We start from the raw sequence: 15,591 nt of genomic DNA on the forward strand, positions 1-15,591 counted from the left end.
ATTTATTAATCAACGATTCTAGTAGCTCAATTGTTAAAACCCAAGCAGATCCGATATGGTCTAGTGGCTAGGATATCTGGCTTCACCCAGAAGGCACTTGTTCAATTCCCGGTATCTGAGGTCAGTTTTCTAAAATCTTTATTATGAAACGATAGAAGAAGCTCAATTGTTAAAACCCGAGCAGATCCGATATGGTCTAGTGGCTAGGATATCTGGCTTAACCCAGAAGGCTCGGGTTCATTTCCCGGTATCGGATTTCAGTTTTCTAAAAAATTTATTAGTCAACGATACTATGAGCTCAATTGTGACAAACCTAACGGATCCGATATGGTCTAGTGGCTAGGATATCTGGCTCTCACCCAGAAGGCCCGGGTTCAATTCCTGTTATCGCAGGTCAGTTTTCTAAAATCTTTATTATGAAACGATAGAAGACGCTCAATGGTGAAAAGTCAAGCAGATCCGATATGGTCTAGTGGCTAGGATATCTGGCTTTCACCCAGAAGGCCCGGGTATAATTCCCGGTATCGGAGGTCAGTTTTCTAAAAAATTATTAATCAGCGATACTAGGAGCTCAATTGTGACAAACCAAACGGGTCCGATATGGTCTAGTGGCTAGGATATCTGGCTTTCACCCAGAAGTCTCGGGTTCAGTTCCCGGTATCGGAGGTCAGTTTTCTAAATTCTTTATTAAGAAACGATACTAGGAACTCAATTGTTAAAACCCAAGCAGATCCGATATGGTCTAGTGGCTAGGATATCTGGCTTCACTCAGAAGGCACTTGTTCAATTCCCGGTATCTGAGGTCAGTTTTCTAAAATCTTTATTATGAAACGATAGAAGAAGCTCAATGGTGATAACAGAAACAGACCCGATATGGTCTAGTGGCTACGATAACTGTCTTTCACCCTGAAGGCCCGGGTTCAATTCCCGGTATCTGAGGTCCGTTTTCTAAAATCTTTATTATGAAACGATACAAGAAGCTCAATAGTGAAAACCCAAGCAGATCCGATATGGTGTAGTGGATAGGCAGTCTGGCTTTCACCCAGAAGGCTTGGGTTCAATTCCCGGTATCGGAGGTCAGTTTTCTAAATTCTTTATTAAGAAACGATACTAGGAACTCAATTGTTAAAACCCAAGCAGATCCGATATGGTCTAGTGGCTAGGAAATCTGGCTTCACCCAGAAGGCACTTGTTCAATTCCCGGTATCTGAGGTCAGTTTTCTAAAATCTTTATTATGAAACGATAGAAGAAGCTCAATGGTGAAAACTTAAGCAGATCCGATATGGTCTAGTGGCTGGGATATCTGGCTCTCACCCAGATGGCCCGGGTTCAATTCCCGGTATCGGAGGTCAGTTTTCTAAAAACTTGATTAGTCAACGATACTATGAGCTCAATTGTGAAAACTCAAGCAGATCCGATATCGTCTTGTGGCTAGGATATCTGGCTTTCACCCAGAAGACCCGGGTTCAATTCCTGGTATCGGAGGTCAGTTTTCTAAATTTTTTATTAATCAACGATTCTAGGAGCTCAATTGTGACAAACCAAACGGATTCGATATGGCTTAATGGCTAGGATATCTGGTTTTCAACCAGAAGGCCCGGGTTCAATTCCCGGTATCGGAGGTCAGTTTTCTAAAAACTTTATTAGTCAACGATACTATGAGCTCAATTGTGAGAAATCAAATAGATCCGATATGGTCTAGTGGCTAGGATATCTGGCTTTCACCCAGAAGGCCCGGGTTCAATTCCCGGTGTCGGAGGTCAGTTTTCAAAATTTTTTTATTAAGAAACGATACTAGGAACTCATTTGGTAAAACCCAAGCAGATCCGATATGGTCTAGTGGCTAGGATATCTGGCTTCACCCAGAAGGCACTTGTTCAATTCCCGGTATCTGAGGTCAGATTTCTAAAATCTTTATTATGAAACGATACAAGAAGCTCAATAGTGAAAACCCAAGCAGATCCGATATGGTCTAGTGGATAGGCAGTCTGGCTTTCACCCAGAAGGCCTGGGTTCAAATCCCGGTATCGGAGGTCAGTTTTCTAAATTCTTTATTAAGAAACGATACTAGGAACTCAATTGTTAAAACCCAAGCAGATCCGATATGGTCTAGTGGATAGGCAGTCTGGCTTTCACCCAGAAGGCCCGGGTTCAATTCCCGGTATCGGAGGGCAGTTTTCTAAATTCTTTATTAAGAAACGATACTAGGAACTCAATTGCTAAAACCCGAATAGATCCGATATTGTCTAGGGGCTAGGATATCTGGCTTAACCCAGAAGGCACTGGTTTAATTCCCGGTATCGTAGGTCAGTTTTCTAAAAAATTTATTAATCAACGATTCTAGGAGCTCACTTGTGACAAACCAAACGGATCCGATATGGTTTAGTGGCTAGGATATCTGGCTTCACCCAGAAGGCACTTGTTCAATTCCCGGTATCTGAGGTCAGTTTTCTAAAATCTTTATTATGAAACGATAGAAGAAGATCAATGGTGAAATCTCAAGCAGATCCGATATGGTCTAGTGGCTAGGATATCTGGCTCTCACCTCTAAGGCCCGGGTTCAATTCCCGGTATCGGAGGTCAGTTTTCTAAAAACTTTATTAGTCAACGATACTATTAGCTCAATTGTGAGAAACCAAATAGATCCGATATGGTCTAGTGGCTAGGATATCTGGCTTTCACCCAGATGGCCCGGGTTCAATTCCCGGTATCGGAGGTCAGTTTTCAAAATTTTTTTATTAAGAAACGATACTAGGAACTCATTTGGTAAAACCCAAGCAGATCCGATATGGTCTAGTGGCTAGGATATCTGGCTTCACCCAGAAGGCACTTGTTCAATTCCCGGTATCCGAGGTCAGATTTCTAAAATCTTTATTATGAAACGATAGAAGAAGCTCAATGGTGAAAACTCAAGCAGATCCGATATGGTCTAGTGGCTGGGATATCTGGCTCTCACCCAGAAGGCCCGGGTTCAATTCCCGGTATCGGAGGTCAGTTTTCTAAAAACTTTATTAAGAAACGATACTAGGAACTCAATTGTTAAAACCCGAATAGATCCGATATTGTCTAGGGGCTAGGATATCTGGCTTAACTCAGAAGGCCCTGGTTTAATTCCCGGTATCGGAGGTCAGTTTTCTAAAAAATTTATTAATCAACGATTCTAGTAGCTCACTTGTGACAAACCAAACGGATCCGATATGGTCTAGTGGCTAGGATATCTGGCTCTCACCCAGAAGGCCTGGGTTCAATTCCCGGTATCGGAGGTCAGTTTTCTAAAAACTTTATTAGTCAACGATACTATGAGCTCAATTGTGAGAAACCAAATAGATCCGATATGGTCTATTGGCTAGGATATCTGGCCTTCAACCAGAAGACCCGGGTTCAATTCCTGGTATCGGAGGTCAGTTTTCTAAATTCTTTATTAAGAAACGATACTAGGAACTCAATTGTTAAAACCCAAGCAGATCCGATATGGTCTAGTGGCTAGGATATCTGGCTTCACCCAGAAGGCACTTGTTCAATTCCCGGTATCTGAGGTCAGTTTTCTAAAATCTTTATTATGAAACGATAGAAGAAGCTCAATTGTTAAAACCCGAGCAGATCCGATATGGTCTAGTGGCTAGGATATCTGGCTTAACCCAGAAGGCTCGGGTTCATTTCCCGGTATCGGATTTCAGTTTTCTAAAAAATTTATTAGTCAACGATACTATGAGCTCAATTGTGACAAACCTAACGGATCCGATATGGTCTAGTGGCTAGGATATCTGGCTCTCACCCAGAAGGCCCGGGTTCAATTCCTGTTATCGCAGGTCAGTTTTCTAAAATCTTTATTATGAAACGATAGAAGACGCTCAATGGTGAAAAGTCAAGCAGATCCGATATGGTCTAGTGGCTAGGATATCTGGCTTTCACCCAGAAGGCCCGGGTATAATTCCCGGTATCGGAGGTCAGTTTTCTAAAAAATTATTAATCAGCGATACTAGGAGCTCAATTGTGACAAACCAAACGGGTCCGATATGGTCTAGTGGCTAGGATATCTGGCTTTCACCCAGAAGTCTCGGGTTCAGTTCCCGGTATCGGAGGTCAGTTTTCTAAATTCTTTATTAAGAAACGATACTAGGAACTCAATTGTTAAAACCCAAGCAGATCCGATATGGTCTAGTGGCTAGGATATCTGGCTTCACTCAGAAGGCACTTGTTCAATTCCCGGTATCTGAGGTCAGTTTTCTAAAATCTTTATTATGAAACGATAGAAGAAGCTCAATGGTGATAACAGAAACAGACCCGATATGGTCTAGTGGCTACGATAACTGTCTTTCACCCTGAAGGCCCGGGTTCAATTCCCGGTATCTGAGGTCCGTTTTCTAAAATCTTTATTATGAAACGATACAAGAAGCTCAATAGTGAAAACCCAAGCAGATCCGATATGGTGTAGTGGATAGGCAGTCTGGCTTTCACCCAGAAGGCTTGGGTTCAATTCCCGGTATCGGAGGTCAGTTTTCTAAATTCTTTATTAAGAAACGATACTAGGAACTCAATTGTTAAAACCCAAGCAGATCCGATATGGTCTAGTGGCTAGGAAATCTGGCTTCACCCAGAAGGCACTTGTTCAATTCCCGGTATCTGAGGTCAGTTTTCTAAAATCTTTATTATGAAACGATAGAAGAAGCTCAATGGTGAAAACTTAAGCAGATCCGATATGGTCTAGTGGCTGGGATATCTGGCTCTCACCCAGATGGCCCGGGTTCAATTCCCGGTATCGGAGGTCAGTTTTCTAAAAACTTGATTAGTCAACGATACTATGAGCTCAATTGTGAAAACTCAAGCAGATCCGATATCGTCTTGTGGCTAGGATATCTGGCTTTCACCCAGAAGACCCGGGTTCAATTCCTGGTATCGGAGGTCAGTTTTCTAAATTTTTTATTAATCAACGATTCTAGGAGCTCAATTGTGACAAACCAAACGGATTCGATATGGCTTAATGGCTAGGATATCTGGTTTTCAACCAGAAGGCCCGGGTTCAATTCCCGGTATCGGAGGTCAGTTTTCTAAAAACTTTATTAGTCAACGATACTATGAGCTCAATTGTGAGAAATCAAATAGATCCGATATGGTCTAGTGGCTAGGATATCTGGCTTTCACCCAGAAGGCCCGGGTTCAATTCCCGGTGTCGGAGGTCAGTTTTCAAAATTTTTTTATTAAGAAACGATACTAGGAACTCATTTGGTAAAACCCAAGCAGATCCGATATGGTCTAGTGGCTAGGATATCTGGCTTCACCCAGAAGGCACTTGTTCAATTCCCGGTATCTGAGGTCAGATTTCTAAAATCTTTATTATGAAACGATACAAGAAGCTCAATAGTGAAAACCCAAGCAGATCCGATATGGTCTAGTGGATAGGCAGTCTGGCTTTCACCCAGAAGGCCTGGGTTCAAATCCCGGTATCGGAGGTCAGTTTTCTAAATTCTTTATTAAGAAACGATACTAGGAACTCAATTGTTAAAACCCAAGCAGATCCGATATGGTCTAGTGGATAGGCAGTCTGGCTTTCACCCAGAAGGCCCGGGTTCAATTCCCGGTATCGGAGGGCAGTTTTCTAAATTCTTTATTAAGAAACGATACTAGGAACTCAATTGCTAAAACCCGAATAGATCCGATATTGTCTAGGGGCTAGGATATCTGGCTTAACCCAGAAGGCACTGGTTTAATTCCCGGTATCGTAGGTCAGTTTTCTAAAAAATTTATTAATCAACGATTCTAGGAGCTCACTTGTGACAAACCAAACGGATCCGATATGGTTTAGTGGCTAGGATATCTGGCTTCACCCAGAAGGCACTTGTTCAATTCCCGGTATCTGAGGTCAGTTTTCTAAAATCTTTATTATGAAACGATAGAAGAAGATCAATGGTGAAATCTCAAGCAGATCCGATATGGTCTAGTGGCTAGGATATCTGGCTCTCACCTCTAAGGCCCGGGTTCAATTCCCGGTATCGGAGGTCAGTTTTCTAAAAACTTTATTAGTCAACGATACTATTAGCTCAATTGTGAGAAACCAAATAGATCCGATATGGTCTAGTGGCTAGGATATCTGGCTTTCACCCAGATGGCCCGGGTTCAATTCCCGGTATCGGAGGTCAGTTTTCAAAATTTTTTTATTAAGAAACGATACTAGGAACTCATTTGGTAAAACCCAAGCAGATCCGATATGGTCTAGTGGCTAGGATATCTGGCTTCACCCAGAAGGCACTTGTTCAATTCCCGGTATCCGAGGTCAGATTTCTAAAATCTTTATTATGAAACGATAGAAGAAGCTCAATGGTGAAAACTCAAGCAGATCCGATATGGTCTAGTGGCTGGGATATCTGGCTCTCACCCAGAAGGCCCGGGTTCAATTCCCGGTATCGGAGGTCAGTTTTCTAAAAACTTTATTAAGAAACGATACTAGGAACTCAATTGTTAAAACCCAAGCAGATCCGATATGGTCTAGTGGCTAGGATATCTGGCTTCACCCAGAAGGCACTTGTTCAATTCCCGGTATCTGAGGTCAGTTTTCTAAAATCTTTATTATGAAACGATACAAGAAGCTCAATAGTGAAACCCCAAGCAGATCCGATATGGTCTAGTGGATAGGCAGTCTGGCTTTCAGCCAGAAGGCTTGGGTTCAATTCCCGGTATCGGAGGTTAGTTTTCTTAATTCTTTACTAAGAAACGATACTAGGAACTCAATGGTGAAAACTCAAGTAGATCCGATATGGTCTATTGGCTAGGATATCTGGCCTTCACCCAGAAGGCCCGGGTTCAGTTCCCGGTATCGGAGGTCAGTTTTCTAAATTCTTTATTAAGAAACGATACTAGGAACTCAATTGTTAAAACCCAAGCAGATCCGATATGGTCTAGTGGCTAGGATATCTGGCTTCACCCAGAAGGCGCTTGTTAAATTCCCGGTATCTGAGGTCAGTTTTCTAAAATCTTTATTATGAAACGATAGAAGAAGCTCAATGGTGAAAACATAAGCAGATTCGATATGGTCTAGTGGCTGGGATATCTGGCTCTCACTCAGATGGCCCGGGTTCAATTCCCGGTATCGGAGGTCAGTTTTCTAAAATCTTTTTTATGAAACGATAGAAGAAGCTCAATGGTGAAAACACAAGCAGATCCGATATGGTCTAGTGGCTGGGATATCTGGCTCTCACCCAGAAGGCCCGGGTTCAATTCCCGGTATCGGAGGTCAGTTTTCTAAAAACTTTATTAAGAAACGATACTAGGAACTCAATTTTTAAAACCCAAGCAGATCCGATATGGTCTTGTGGCTAGGATATCTGGCTTTCACCCAGAAGACCCGGGTTCAATTCCTGGTATCGGAGGTCAGTTTTCTAAATTTTTTATTAATCAACGATTCTAGGAGCTCAATTGTGACAAACCAAACGGATCCGATATGGTTTAATGGCTAGGATATCTGGTTTTCAACCAGAAGGCCCGGGTTCAATTCCCGGTATCGGAGGTCAGTTTTCTAAAAACTTTATTAGTCAACGATACTATGAGCTCAATTGTGAGAAACCAAATAGATCCGATATGGTCTAGTGGCTAGGATATCTGGCTTTCACCCAGAAGGCCCGGGTTCAATTCCCGGTGTCGGAGGTCAGTTTTCAAAATTTTTTTATTAAGAAACGATACTAGGAACTCATTTGGTAAAACCCAAGCAGATCCGATATGGTCTAGTGGCTAGGATATCTGGCTTCACCCAGAAGGCACTTGTTCAATTCCCGGTATCTGAGGTCAGTTTTCTAAAATCTTTATTATGTCACGATACAAGAAGCTCAATAGTGAAAACCCAAGCAGATCCGATATGGTCTAGTGGATAGGCAGTCTGGCTTTCACCCAGAAGGCCTGGGTTCAATTCCCGGTATCGGAGGTCAGTTTTCTTAATTCTTTACTAAGAAACGATACTAGGAACTCAATGGTGAAAACTCAAGTAGATCCGATATGGTCTATTGGCTAGGATATCTGGCTTCACCCAGAAGGCACTTGTTCAATTCCCGGTATCCGAGGTCAGTTTTCTAAAATCTTTATTATGAAACGATAGAAGAAGCTCAATGGTGAAAACTCAAGCAGATCCGATATGGTCTAGTGGCTTTGATATCTGGCTCTCACCCAGAAGGCCCGGGTTCAATTCCCGGTATCGGAGGTCAGTTTTCTAAAAACTTTATTAAGAAACGATACTAGGAACTCAATTGTTAAAACCCAAGCAGATCCGATATGGTCTAGTGGCTAGGATATCTGGCTTCACCCAGAAGGCACTTGTTCAATTCCCGGTATCTGAGGTCAGTTTTCTAAAATCTTTATTATGAAACGATACAAGAAGCTCAATAGTGAAAATCCAAGCAGATCCGATATGGTCTAGTGGATAGGCAGTCTGGCTTTCACCCAGAAGGCTTGGGTTCAATTCCCGGTATCGGAGGTCAGTTTTCTTAATTCTTTACTAAGAAACGATACTAGGAACTCAATGGTGAAAACTCAAGTAGATCCGATATGGTCTATTGGCTAGGATATCTGGCCTTCACCCAGAAGGCCCGGGTTCAGTTCCCGGTATCGGAGGTCAGTTTTCTAAATTCTTTATTAAGAAACGATACTAGGAACTCAATTGTTTAAACCCAAGCAGATCCGATATGGTCTAGTGGCTGGGATATCTGGCTCTCACCCAGATGGCCCGGGTTCAATTCCCGGTATCGGAGGTCAGTTTTCTAAAAACTTTATTAGTCAACGATACTATGAGCTCAATTGTGAAAACTCAAGCAGATCCGATATGGTCTTGTGGCTAGGATATCTGGCTTTCACCCAGAAGACCCGGGTTCAATTCCTGGTATCGGAGGTCAGTTTTCTAAATTTTTTATTAATCAACGATTCTAGGAGCTCAATTGTGACAAACCAAACGGATCCGATATGGTTTAATGGCTAGGATATCTGGTTTTCAACCAGAAGGCCCGGGTTCAATTCCCGGTATCGGAGGTCAGTTTTCTAAAAACTTTATTAGTCAACGATACTATGAGCTCAATTGTGAGAAATCAAATAGATCCGATATGGTCTAGTGGCTAGGATATCTGGCTTTCACCCAGAAGGCCCGGGTTCAATTCCCGGTGTCGGAGGTCAGTTTTCAAAATTTTTTTATTAAGAAACGATACTAGGAACTCATTTGGTAAAACCCAAGCAGATCCGATATGGTCTAGTGGCTAGGATATCTGGCTTCACCCAGAAGGCACTTGTTCAATTCCCGGTATCTGAGGTCAGATTTCTAAAATCTTTATTATGAAACGATACAAGAAGCTCAATAGTGAGAACCCAAGCAGATCCGATATGGTCTAGTGGATAGGCAGTCTGGCTTTCACCCAGAAGGCCTGGGTTCAAATCCCGGTATCGGAAGTCAGTTTTCTTAATTCTTTACTAAGAAACGATACTAGGAACTCAATGGTGAAAACTCAAGTAGATCCGATATGGTCTATTGGCTAGGATATCTGGCCTTCACCCAGAAGGCCCGGGTTCAGTTCCCGGTATCGGAGGTCAGTTTTCTAAATTCTTTATTAAGAAACGATACTAGGAACTCAATTGTTAAAACCCAAGCAGATCCGATATGGTCTAGTGGCTAGGATATCTGGCTTCACCCAGAAGGCACTTGTTCAATTCCCGGTATCTGAGGTCAGTTTTCTAAAATCTTTATTATGAAACGATACAAGAAGCTCAATAGTGAAAACCCAAGCAGATCCGATATGGTCTAGTGGATAGGCAGTCTGGCTTTCACCCAGAAGGCTTGGGTTCAATTCCCGGTATCGGAGGTCAGTTTTCTTAATTCTTTACTAAGAAACGATACTAGGAACTCAATGGTGAAAACTCAAGTAGATCCGATATGGTCTATTGGCTAGGATATCTGGCCTTCACCCAGAAGGCCCGGGTTCAGTTCCCGGTATCGGAGGTCAGTTTTCTAAATTCTTTATTAAGAAACGATACTAGGAACTCAATTGTTAAAACCCAAGCAGATCCGATATGGTCTAGTGGATAGGATATCTGGCTTCACCCAGAAGGCACTTGTTCAATTCCCGGTATCTGAGGTCAGTTTTCTAAAATCTTTATTATGAAACGATAGAAGAAGCTCAATGGTGAAAACTTAAGCAGATCCGATATGGTCTAGTGGCTGGGATATCTGGCTCTCACCCAGATGGCCCGGGTTCAATTCCCGGTATCGGAGGTCAGTTTTCTAAAAACTTTATTAGTCAACGATACTATGAGCTCAATTGTGAAAACTCACGCAGATCCGATATGGTCTTGTGGCTAGGATATCTGGCTTTCACCCAGAAGACCCGGGTTCAATTCCTGGTATCGGAGGTCAGTTTTCTAAAAACTTTATTAGTCAACGATACTATGAGCTCAATTGTGACAAACCAAACGGATCCGATATGGTTTAATGGCTAGGATATCTGGTTTTCAACCAGAAGGCCCGGGTTCAATTCCCGGTATCGGAGGTCAGTTTTCTAAAAACTTTATTAGTCAACGATACTATGAGCTCAATTGTGAGAAACCAAACAGATCCGATATGGTTTAGTGGCTAGGATATCTGGCTTTCACCCAGAAGGCCCGGGTTCAATTCCCGGTGTCGGACGTCAGTTTTCAAAAATTTTTTATTAAGAAACGATACTAGGAACTCATTTGGTAAAACCCAAGCAGATCCGATATGGTCTAGTGGCTAGGATATCTGGCTTCACCCAGAAGGCACTTGTTCAAGTCCCGGTATCTGAGGTCAGTTTTCTAAAAACTTTATTAGTCAACGATACTATGAGCTCAATTGTGAGAAACCAAATAGATCCGATATGGTCTAGTGGCTAGGATATCTGGCTTCACCCAGAAGGCACTTGTTCAATTCCCGGTAGCTGAGGTCAGTTTTCTAAAATCTTTATTATGAAACGATAGAAGAAGCTTAATGTTGAAAACTCAAGCAGATCCGATATGGTCTAGTGGCTAGAATATCTGGCTTTCACCCAGAAGGCCCGGGTTCAATTCCCGGTTTCGGAGGTCAGTTTTCTAAAATCTTTATTATGAAACGATACAAGAAGCTCAATAGTGAAAACCCAAGCAGATCCGATATGGTCTAATGGATAGGCAGTCTGGCTTTCACCCAGAAGGCCTGGGTTCAATTCCCGGTATCGGAGGTCAGTTATCTAAATTCTTTACTAAGAAACGATACTAGGAACTCAATTGTTAAAACATAAGCAGATCCGATATGGTCTAGTGGCTAGGATATCTGGCTTCACCCAGCAGGCACTTGTTCAATTCCCGGTATCTGAGGTCAGTTTTCTAAAATCTTTATTATGAAACGATAGAAGAAGCTTAATGTTGAAAACTCAAGCAGATCCGATATGGTCTAGTGGCTAGGATATCTGGCTTTCACCCAGAAGGCCCGGGTTCAATTCCCGGTATCGGAGGGCAGTTTTCTAAATTCTTTATTAAGAAACGATACTAGGAACTCAATTGTTAAAACCCGAATAGATCCGATATTGTCTAGGGGCTAGGATATCTGGCTTAACTCAGAAGGCCCTGGTTTAATTCCCGGTATCGGAGGTCAGTTTTCTAAAAAATTTATTAATCAACGATTCTAGTAGCTCACTTGTGACAAACCAAACGGATCCGATATGGTCTAGTGGCTAGGACATCTGGCTCTCACCCAGAAGGCCTGGGTTCAATTCCCGGTATCGGAGGTCAGTTTTCTAAAAACTTTATTAGTCAACGATACTATGAGCTCAATTGTGAGAAACCAAATAGATCCGATATGGTCTATTGGCTAGGATATCTGGCCTTCAACCAGAAGACCCGGGTTCAATTCCTGGTATCGGAGGTCAGTTTTCTAAATTCTTTATTAAGAAACGATACTAGGAACTCAATTGTTAAAACCCAAGCAGATCCGATATGGTCTAGTGGCTAGGATATCTGGCTTCACCCAGAAGGCACTTGTTCAATTCCCGGTATCTGAGGTCAGTTTTCTAAAATCTTTATTATGAAACGATAGAAGAAGCTCAATTGTTAAAACCCGAGCAGATCCGATATGGTCTAGTGGCTAGGATATCTGGCTTAACCCAGAAGGCTAGGGTTCATTTCCCGGTATCGGATTTCAGTTTTCTAAAAACTTTATTAGTCAACGATACTATGAGCTCAATTGTGACAAACCTAACGGATCCGATATGGTCTAGTGGCTAGGATATCTGGCTCTCACCCAGAAGGCCCGGGTTCAATTCCTGTTATCGCAGGTCAGTTTTCTAAAATCTTTATTATGAAACGATAGAAGACGCTCAATGGTGAAAAGTCAAGCAGATCCGATATGGTCTAGTGGCTAGGATATCTGGCTTTCACCCAGAAGGCCCGGGTATAATTCCCGGTATCGGAGGTCAGTTTTCTAAAAAATTATTAATCAGCGATACTAGGAGCTCAATTGTGACAAACCAAACGGGTCCGATATGGTCTAGTGGCTAGGATATCTGGCTTTCACCCAGAAGTCTCGGGTTCAGTTCCCGGTATCGGAGGTCAGTTTTCTAAATTCTTTATTAAGAAACGATACTAGGAACTCAATTGTTAAAACCCAAGCAGATCCGATATGGTCTAGTGGCTAGGATATCTGGCTTCACTCAGAAGGCACTTGTTCAATTCCCGGTATCTGAGGTCAGTTTTCTAAAATCTTTATTTTGAAACGATAGAAGAAGCTCAATGGTGATAACAGAAACAGACCCGATATGGTCTAGTGGCTAGGATAACTGTCTTTCACCCTGAAGGCCCGGGTTCAATTCCCGGTATCGGAGGTCAGTTTTCTAAATTTTTTATTAAGAAACGATACTAGGAACTCAATTGTTAAAACCCAAGCAGATCCGATATGGTCTAGTGGCTAGGATATCTGGCTCTCACCCAGAAGGCACTTGTTCAATTCCCGGTATCGGAGGTCAGTTTTCTAAATTTTTTATTAAGAAACGATACTAGGAACTTAATTGTTAAAACCCAAGCAGATCCGATATGGTATAGTGGCTAGGATATCTGGCTTCACCCAGAAGGCACTTGTTCAATTCCCGGTATCTGAGGTCAGTTTTCTAAAATCTTTATTATGAAACGATACAAGAAGCTCAATAGTGAAAACTTAAGCAGATCCGATATGGTCTAGTGGATAGGCAGTCTGGCTTCACCCAGAAGGCACTTGTTCAATTCCCGGTATCTGAGGTCCGTTTTCTAAAATCTTTATTATGAAACGATACAAGAAGCTCAATAGTGAAAACCCAAGCAGATCCGATATGGTCTAGTGGATAGGCAGTCTGGCTTTCACCCAGAAGGCTTGGGTTCAATTCCCGGTATCGGTGGTCAGTTTTCTTAATTCTTTACTAAGAAACGATACTAGGAACTCAATGGTGAAAACTCAAGTAGATCCGATATGGTCTATTGGCTAGGATATCTGGCCTTCACCCAGAAGGCCCGGGTTCAGTTCCCGGTATCGGAGGTCAGTTTTCTAAATTCTTTATTAAGAAACGATACTAGGAACTCAATTGTTAAAACCCAAGCAGATCCGATATGGTCTAGTGGCTAGGAAATCTGGCTTCACCCAGAAGGCACTTGTTCAATTCCCGGTATCTGAGGTCAGTTTTCTAAAATCTTTATTATGAAACGATAGAAGAAGCTCAATGGTGAAAACTTAAGCAGATCCGATATGGTCTAGTGGCTGGGATATCTGGCTCTCACCCAGATGGCCCGGGTTCAATTCCCGGTATCGGAGGTCAGTTTTCTAAAAACTTTATTAGTCAACGATACTATGAGCTCAATTGTGAAAACTCAAGCAGATCCGATATCGTCTTGTGGCTAGGATATCTAGCTTTCACCCAGAAGACCCGGGTTCAATTCCTGGTATCGGAGGTCAGTTTTCTAAATTTTTTATTAATCAACGATTCTAGGAGCTCAATTGTGACAAACCAAACGGATTCGATATGGCTTAATGGCTAGGATATCTGGTTTTCAACCAGAAGGCCCGGGTTCAATTCCCGGTATCGGAGGTCAGTTTTCTAAAAACTTTATTAGTCAACGATACTATGAGCTCAATTGTGAGAAATCAAATAGATCCGATATGGTCTAGTGGCTAGGATATCTGGCTTTCACCCAGAAGGCCCGGGTTCAATTCCCGGTGTCGGAGGTCAGTTTTCAAAATTTTTTTATTAAGAAACGATACTAGGAACTCATTTGGTAAAACCCAAGCAGATCCGATATGGTCTAGTGGCTAGGATATCTGGCTTCACCCAGAAGGAACTTGTTCAATTCCCGGTATCTGAGGTCAGATTTCTAAAATCTTTATTATGAAACGATACAAGAAGCTCAATAGTGAAAACCCAAGCAGATCCGATATGGTCTAGTGGATAGGCAGTCTGGCTTTCACCCAGAAGGCCTGGGTTCAAATCCCGGTATCGGAGGTCAGTTTTCTTAATTCTTTACTAAGAAACGATACTAGGAACTCAATGGTGAAAACTCAAGTAGATCCGATATGGTCTATTGGCTAGGATATCTGGCCTTCACCCAGAAGGCCCGGGTTCAGTTCCCGGTATCGGAGGTCAGTTTTCTAAATTCTTTATTAAGAAACGATACTAGGAACTCAATTGTTAAAACCCAAGCAGATCCGATATGGTCTAGTGGCTAGGATATCTGGCTTCACCCAGAAGGCACTTGTTCAATTCCCGGTATCTGAGGTCAGTTTTCTAAAATCTTTATTATGAAACGATACAAGAAGCTCAATAGTGAAAACCCAAGCAGATCCGATATGGTCTAGTGGATAGGCAGTCTGGCTTTCACCCAGAAGGCTTGGGTTCAATTCCCGGTATCGGTGGTCAGTTTTCTTAATTCTTTACTAAGAAACGATACTAGGAACTCAATTGTTAAAACCCAAGTAGATCCGATATGGTCTATTGGCTAGGATATCTGGCTTCACTCAGAAGGCACTTGTTCAATTCCCGGTATGTGAGGTCAGTTTTCTAAAATCTTTATTATGAAACGATAGAAGAAGCTCAATGGTGATAACAGAAACAGACCCGATATGGTCTAGTGGCTAGGATAACTGTCTTTCACCCTGAAGGCCCGGGTTCAATTCCCGGTATCGGAGGTCAGTTTTCTAAATTTTTTATTAAGAAACGATACTAGGAACTCAATTGTTAAAACCCAAGCAGATCCGATATGGTCTAGTGGCTAGGATATCTGGCTCTCACCCAGAAGGCACTTGTTCAATTCCCGGTATCGGAGGTCAGTTTTCTAAATTTTTTATTAAGAAACGATACTAGGAACTTAATTGTTAAAACCCAAGCAGATCCGATATGGTATAGTGGCTAGGATATCTGGCTTCACCCAGAAGGCACTTGTTCAATTCCCGGTATCTGAGGTCAGTTTTCTAAAATCTTTATTATGAAACGATACAAGAAGCTCAATAGTGAAAACTTAAGCAGATCCGATATGGTCTAGTGGATAGGCAGTCTGGCTTCACCCAGAAGGCACTTGTTCAATTCCCGGTATCTGAGGTCCGTTTTCTAAAATCTTTATTA

General features: G+C 42.2%; 24 non-coding genes across 24 annotated transcripts; all 24 read left to right on the forward strand.

The window, feature by feature from the left end:
• The first annotated feature begins 1,277 nt into the window (after positions 1-1,277).
• On the forward strand, positions 1,278-1,349 carry TRNAE-CUC (transfer RNA glutamic acid (anticodon CUC)). The gene has a single exon. It is a non-coding gene; the product is annotated as a tRNA-Glu (tRNA).
• A 339-nt stretch (positions 1,350-1,688) lies between these two features.
• TRNAE-UUC (transfer RNA glutamic acid (anticodon UUC)) lies at positions 1,689-1,760 on the forward strand. The gene has a single exon. It is a non-coding gene; the product is annotated as a tRNA-Glu (tRNA).
• An 885-nt stretch (positions 1,761-2,645) lies between these two features.
• Positions 2,646-2,717, forward strand: TRNAE-UUC (transfer RNA glutamic acid (anticodon UUC)). Its single transcript has one exon. It is a non-coding gene; the product is annotated as a tRNA-Glu (tRNA).
• A 202-nt stretch (positions 2,718-2,919) lies between these two features.
• On the forward strand, positions 2,920-2,991 carry TRNAE-CUC (transfer RNA glutamic acid (anticodon CUC)). Its single transcript has one exon. It is a non-coding gene; the product is annotated as a tRNA-Glu (tRNA).
• A 201-nt stretch (positions 2,992-3,192) lies between these two features.
• TRNAE-CUC (transfer RNA glutamic acid (anticodon CUC)) lies at positions 3,193-3,264 on the forward strand. The gene has a single exon. It is a non-coding gene; the product is annotated as a tRNA-Glu (tRNA).
• A 1,430-nt stretch (positions 3,265-4,694) lies between these two features.
• Positions 4,695-4,766, forward strand: TRNAE-CUC (transfer RNA glutamic acid (anticodon CUC)). Its single transcript has one exon. It is a non-coding gene; the product is annotated as a tRNA-Glu (tRNA).
• A 339-nt stretch (positions 4,767-5,105) lies between these two features.
• Positions 5,106-5,177, forward strand: TRNAE-UUC (transfer RNA glutamic acid (anticodon UUC)). The gene has a single exon. It is a non-coding gene; the product is annotated as a tRNA-Glu (tRNA).
• Positions 5,178-6,062: 885 nt separating this feature from the next.
• Positions 6,063-6,134, forward strand: TRNAE-UUC (transfer RNA glutamic acid (anticodon UUC)). The gene has a single exon. It is a non-coding gene; the product is annotated as a tRNA-Glu (tRNA).
• Positions 6,135-6,336: 202 nt separating this feature from the next.
• TRNAE-CUC (transfer RNA glutamic acid (anticodon CUC)) lies at positions 6,337-6,408 on the forward strand. Its single transcript has one exon. It is a non-coding gene; the product is annotated as a tRNA-Glu (tRNA).
• Positions 6,409-7,156: 748 nt separating this feature from the next.
• On the forward strand, positions 7,157-7,228 carry TRNAE-CUC (transfer RNA glutamic acid (anticodon CUC)). The gene has a single exon. It is a non-coding gene; the product is annotated as a tRNA-Glu (tRNA).
• Positions 7,229-7,430: 202 nt separating this feature from the next.
• TRNAE-UUC (transfer RNA glutamic acid (anticodon UUC)) lies at positions 7,431-7,502 on the forward strand. Its single transcript has one exon. It is a non-coding gene; the product is annotated as a tRNA-Glu (tRNA).
• A 65-nt stretch (positions 7,503-7,567) lies between these two features.
• Positions 7,568-7,639, forward strand: TRNAE-UUC (transfer RNA glutamic acid (anticodon UUC)). Its single transcript has one exon. It is a non-coding gene; the product is annotated as a tRNA-Glu (tRNA).
• Positions 7,640-8,114: 475 nt separating this feature from the next.
• On the forward strand, positions 8,115-8,186 carry TRNAE-CUC (transfer RNA glutamic acid (anticodon CUC)). The gene has a single exon. It is a non-coding gene; the product is annotated as a tRNA-Glu (tRNA).
• Positions 8,187-8,661: 475 nt separating this feature from the next.
• Positions 8,662-8,733, forward strand: TRNAE-CUC (transfer RNA glutamic acid (anticodon CUC)). The gene has a single exon. It is a non-coding gene; the product is annotated as a tRNA-Glu (tRNA).
• A 202-nt stretch (positions 8,734-8,935) lies between these two features.
• TRNAE-UUC (transfer RNA glutamic acid (anticodon UUC)) lies at positions 8,936-9,007 on the forward strand. The gene has a single exon. It is a non-coding gene; the product is annotated as a tRNA-Glu (tRNA).
• Positions 9,008-9,072: 65 nt separating this feature from the next.
• On the forward strand, positions 9,073-9,144 carry TRNAE-UUC (transfer RNA glutamic acid (anticodon UUC)). The gene has a single exon. It is a non-coding gene; the product is annotated as a tRNA-Glu (tRNA).
• A 1,022-nt stretch (positions 9,145-10,166) lies between these two features.
• Positions 10,167-10,238, forward strand: TRNAE-CUC (transfer RNA glutamic acid (anticodon CUC)). The gene has a single exon. It is a non-coding gene; the product is annotated as a tRNA-Glu (tRNA).
• A 202-nt stretch (positions 10,239-10,440) lies between these two features.
• Positions 10,441-10,512, forward strand: TRNAE-UUC (transfer RNA glutamic acid (anticodon UUC)). The gene has a single exon. It is a non-coding gene; the product is annotated as a tRNA-Glu (tRNA).
• Positions 10,513-10,577: 65 nt separating this feature from the next.
• On the forward strand, positions 10,578-10,649 carry TRNAE-UUC (transfer RNA glutamic acid (anticodon UUC)). The gene has a single exon. It is a non-coding gene; the product is annotated as a tRNA-Glu (tRNA).
• Positions 10,650-10,987: 338 nt separating this feature from the next.
• Positions 10,988-11,059, forward strand: TRNAE-UUC (transfer RNA glutamic acid (anticodon UUC)). Its single transcript has one exon. It is a non-coding gene; the product is annotated as a tRNA-Glu (tRNA).
• Positions 11,060-11,397: 338 nt separating this feature from the next.
• On the forward strand, positions 11,398-11,469 carry TRNAE-UUC (transfer RNA glutamic acid (anticodon UUC)). Its single transcript has one exon. It is a non-coding gene; the product is annotated as a tRNA-Glu (tRNA).
• A 201-nt stretch (positions 11,470-11,670) lies between these two features.
• Positions 11,671-11,742, forward strand: TRNAE-CUC (transfer RNA glutamic acid (anticodon CUC)). The gene has a single exon. It is a non-coding gene; the product is annotated as a tRNA-Glu (tRNA).
• A 1,976-nt stretch (positions 11,743-13,718) lies between these two features.
• On the forward strand, positions 13,719-13,790 carry TRNAE-CUC (transfer RNA glutamic acid (anticodon CUC)). Its single transcript has one exon. It is a non-coding gene; the product is annotated as a tRNA-Glu (tRNA).
• Positions 13,791-14,129: 339 nt separating this feature from the next.
• On the forward strand, positions 14,130-14,201 carry TRNAE-UUC (transfer RNA glutamic acid (anticodon UUC)). Its single transcript has one exon. It is a non-coding gene; the product is annotated as a tRNA-Glu (tRNA).
• Positions 14,202-15,591: the final 1,390 nt, after the last annotated feature.

Source organism: Phalangium opilio, unplaced genomic scaffold (genome assembly GCF_054372755.1).
Source record: "Phalangium opilio isolate 3A_F unplaced genomic scaffold, DU_Popi_V2 ptg000060l_1, whole genome shotgun sequence".
Taxonomy (NCBI): Eukaryota; Metazoa; Arthropoda; class Arachnida; order Opiliones; family Phalangiidae; genus Phalangium; species Phalangium opilio.